Here is a 4945-nt window from a genome sequence, read left to right as displayed (position 1 = left end):
AGTACTAAATTTTTTTTTCCAAAACATTGAGTAGCACAAGAAGTTTTCACAAAATCATTACCAAAGAGTTTTACTCTCTGGTAATCGATTACCAGAAGGTAGTAATCGATTATGAGTGTTTTAAAACGTTAAGATTTCAAATTTCAAGAGTTACAACTTGTGTTTAACAGTTTTAAATCATTTTAAACTAGTGTAATCGATTACACAACACTTGTAATCGATTACCAGAGCCTCTAAACGTTTTAATTTTCAAAATTCAAAATGAAGAGTCACATTTGTTGATTTGTAATCAATTACACCTTAATGGTAATCGATTACCAGTGTGATTTCGAAAAATATACATTTCCAAAAGTTACAATTCTTCAAGTGACTTGTTTCTAAAGATCTTTTCAAAAGTCATAACTTTTTTAAGTGACTAGTTTTAAATAAATTGCCAAGAGTCACAAGCTTTGACTTGAGTCATCAGGAGATTATAAATATGTGACCATGACATGAGTTTCAAGAATTATCAAGAATCATCAATGATCTATCATCTATATTTCAATATCTTCTTTCATCTCTTTCAACAGATCTTTTTGATTTTATTTCTCTTCATCTTTCTAAAAGTTTTTTATCAACACTTTCTCTTTCAAGAAAAGTTCTTTGTTCAAAAACTTGTGTTATTCATCTTTTTCATTCTCTTCTCCCTTTGGCAAAAGAACGAAGGACTAACCGCCTGAATTCTTTTGTGTCTCTCTTCTCCCTTACAAAAGATTCAAAGGATTAACCGCCTGAGAATTCTTTTGATTCTTCCCTTCCCCTTAAGCAAAAGATTTGAAAGGACTAACTGCTTGAGATATCTTTTGTTTCCCCTTATAAAGATTCAAAGGACTAACCGCCTGAGAATTCTTTGTCCCAACACATTGGAGGGTACATCCTTTGTGGTACAAGTAGAGGGTACATCTACTTGGGAATTGTTATACTGAGAACAAGAGAGGGTACATCTCTTATGGATCAGTTCAAGTGGAGGGTACATCCACTTGGTTTTTCAAAGAGAATAAGGGAGGGTACATCCCTTGTGAATCTTTGGCTTGTAAAGGATTTTACAAGGTTGAAAGAAATCTCAAGAACCGTAGGTTGCTTGGGGACTGGATGTAGGCACGGTTTGTGGCCGAACCAATATAAATTTTGTGTTTGTCTTCTTCTTCCCTACACTCTTTAATTTCCGCTGTGTACTTTTAGTTATCACTTTTACTTTTGGTTAAGTTTCTATTTCTGTTCTTTACTTTCTTGACTTAGTATTAAAAGCTTAATTGAATTTAATAACATTAAGAAGGATAGATTTTTAATTAGTCAAGACACGTTAATAATTAATTCAACCCCTCCTTCTTAATTATTCCGAGGCTACTTGATCCAACACTTTGGTGGAAAGGTGGAGACCTGAATCACACATGTTTCATCTTTCAATTGGTGAATGTATAATCACTTTGGAAGATGTTACTTTTCAACTAGATTTATGTGTTGATGGAAAACCAATTACTGACCCAACATATTATGATTGAGAACAAATGTACACAAAATATATATGTGTTGTTCCCTCAAAGAATAAACTAGTGGGATCAACACTGAAACTTAAATGGTTATAAAAAAATATGCTGACTTTCTCAGCAGAACCCACACCACAACAATTAGCAACTCATTGTAAGACATACATTTTAAGTTTGATTGGTGGGGTTTTGATGCCAGACAAGTCATGGAACAAAGTTCACTTTATGTGTCTACCTCTGTTTGCAGATCTTGAACAGGTTGCATACTGGGGTTCATCATGTTTAGCACATTTGTACAGAGAAATGTGTAGGGCACTTTATCCATCATCCAAAAAAATGAGAGGATTTACAATGTTGTTACAGTCTTAGGCATGATATCACATGTCATTCATTTAACCAAGGGTCAAGCGAAAATCGTCATATCTATTTGCAATTAGGTAAATAAAAATTTTCCACTCAAACAAAGACCATTTTTGGTAAATTATTTAATGCTAACATATTACATTTCATTAGATGAAGTGGCAGAGGGATACAATTTTCTAGATTTCCACGCAGTGATGTTATAGCTACAGATCAAAATTCGATAGCATGCATTTAAAAACAAAAAAATTAAAACAAATAACAAAAGATTTTAAAAAAACTACAAAAATAAAAAAATGCAATTAAGAAATCGGTGGGGGTTTAAAAAATAGGAACATTTAGAAATCGGCTCTCCAAGAATCAATTTCTAAATGTACATAAAAAATGTAGTTAAGACGGTTCCTAGGAACCAATTTCTTAACTAAGTAACAAAAAAAAACCAAAAGGTGAGAAATTAGTTTGGGGGGAACTGATTTCTCACCTTGAACAATGTTTTGTATCATTTGGGTAAATAACTTTTAGCTTGTATTATTCATGTAATTTTTTTTTATTTTTGTATTCTTTAGGTAAAAAAAAAGGTGAATTTTGCACCTGCATAACAAGATTGTCCTCTCTTAGAGCATCTTTAGTAGTGTATCTCAACTAGGGGTCTTGAGACACTTTTTGATGTGCCCCACAATGTCACATGTGATTCAAGATCTTAACTATTTTTTGTTCTAGTAGTAGATCTCATTTTGATATCTTAAGCCACTTTTTGTAGGCCCCACAATAGACCCCACCACTTTTTGCAACATTTATTTAATTTAATTTTTTAATTTTTTTCTCTCAACTCAACAGCCAACACTCACCCTCATCCTCTCCTAACTTTTTTTCACTCTCACATTTCCTCCTCCCCCTTCTCTTTTCTCTTTTCTTTTTCCCCTTTCCCCCTTCACCTTTCCTCCTCCCCTTTCACATTTCTCTTTCCTCTTCTCCTCCTCCCCCTTCACATTTCTTTTTCCTCTCCCTTCATGTTTCCTCTGCCCCCAACCACCACACTCCCTCCCCTTCTTTGCCCCCAACCACTACACCCTTCCTCTTTCTCCATCCTTAACCACCACGACCCCTTTCCCTTCCTCCATCCCCAACCACCATGAGTCCCCCCCTCTTTTTCTTTTTCTTTTCTCTTCTCCACACACCTCGTCCTGCAGCGCTTCCCTTGGCGCCACCGCGCATCATCTAAACGCGGGCAAGGGCCATCACCCCTACCTTGGCACCACCATAGCCTACATCTCTTCATGTTCTGTTTCTTCTTCCTCTTCTCGTTGATTACCACCTGAAGCTATTAGGGAAATAGTGTAAAAAATGTTATTTTGATAAATATGTAGATTTTCAGGGGTCTTGTAGAAGACCCCTTTCTCCATGCTAGAGATCTTGGCTCCCCCTTCAGTGAAAGATCTATTGAAAACCAAATCTTAAACTCAAGATCCGTTTGTTAAAGATACTCTTCTATTTTCGATATCCCTTTTTATTTCTCATCAAACGAATGACATCTTCTTCTGGAAATCCTAGATATTCTTAGCATGCTATTGGAGAATCTCATTGTTATTACCCAAACAAGCATGAAACGTATGCTTGCGTATTCGTCCATAGGTCAAATCGGATATGTAATTCTTGGAATAATTATTGGAGACTCAAATGGTGGATATGCAAGCATGATAACTTATATGATGTTCTATATCTCGATGAATCTAGGAACTGAGTTTTCCCTTAATTATTCTTATTTATTTTTGGGCTGAAACTTTCCTTTTATTTTACCCATGTATTTAATTAGGAAAATTTTATTTTAATGGATATTATATTTTGCAAAGGCGTGTGTTGTAGAAATGGAAAATGAATGGCAAATTTTGGGTCTTTACTTTAAAAAAAGAAAAACTGAGAAAAAGAAAAAAGGACTTTGTCAATAGAAATGAATGAAGGAGTTTGCGTGTGAGATGACAGTGGTACTGGTACCATTACTCGCACTCTGTATTGGTTGTAGAAGAGTATGAAAGGATGATTTCGTGTTATGTCTATGTTGACTTTAAGAATAAAGTTTTTGAGAAATTAAAATTACTGAACTTGAAAACTGGAAAATGAAATTGAGTTAGTTTTCAAAAATTTTAAATTTAAAAATTAAAAATTATCCCGGGCCTTAGGAAAACAATTAATGGTTAAACATATTTTTAATGTTTCTACCAATCATTTTTCTTTACTATTTTTAACTGTTTAAAAAAAATTAACAAATCAACTCTCAAGTCATTAGTTAATGGAGAAACTTTTTATATTATAAGAGACGACGGAGAGACAACAAATGTGCAATAACAATAATGCATGAGAGTTGGTTGTAGATGTATTTTTTTGTATTGATGTGAGAGTAAAAGATGTGTGAAAGACAAAACCTGATATCATTTAGAGTATCTGGGTGGGCAAAATAATTTCTAATTTTTTTTAGAAAAAGGGATTACGAAAAAAAAACTAATAACTTATATAAGCTAATAAAAATTGCTTGGTAATAAAATAAATTTTTTTACCAAACAAATTTATTTTACCAAATCAATTTATAAGTTAATTAAACAAGTGTATAAAATACTAAAGTGACTTGTCAATTACAGTCAATGATAAAGATATTCTTTAAGAGTTTTTTTTTTTAACTGCAATTATACTCATCTTATAATTCATGAGTAATTTTAATTTTATAATTCTAATAATTTAATTTAATTGTTATAGTTTATCAATTATAAAAAATAAGTTTGAGAAAAAAAAAATTATGCACAAATAATATAAAATAATTTTACATTATTATCCAATCATAAATAAATGATCATGATAAATTTATTCATTTATATAATAATTATTTTAAAAGTTATATTAATGATTTGTGACTAAATGATATTTAAAAATTTCTTTAAACCATAAATTAAATATATCAATTAATATAAGACTTTTAAATTCAATAAGTTTTGTATCCTATATTTTGTTTATTAATTAATTAATATAAGCATTAAAATATTATATCAGTTTTATAAATTAACAAAGGA

The sequence above is a fragment of the Glycine soja genome, chromosome 17 (genome assembly GCF_004193775.1).
Source record: "Glycine soja cultivar W05 chromosome 17, ASM419377v2, whole genome shotgun sequence".
Taxonomy (NCBI): domain Eukaryota; kingdom Viridiplantae; phylum Streptophyta; class Magnoliopsida; order Fabales; family Fabaceae; genus Glycine; species Glycine soja.
This window is presented reverse-complemented; position numbering follows the sequence as displayed.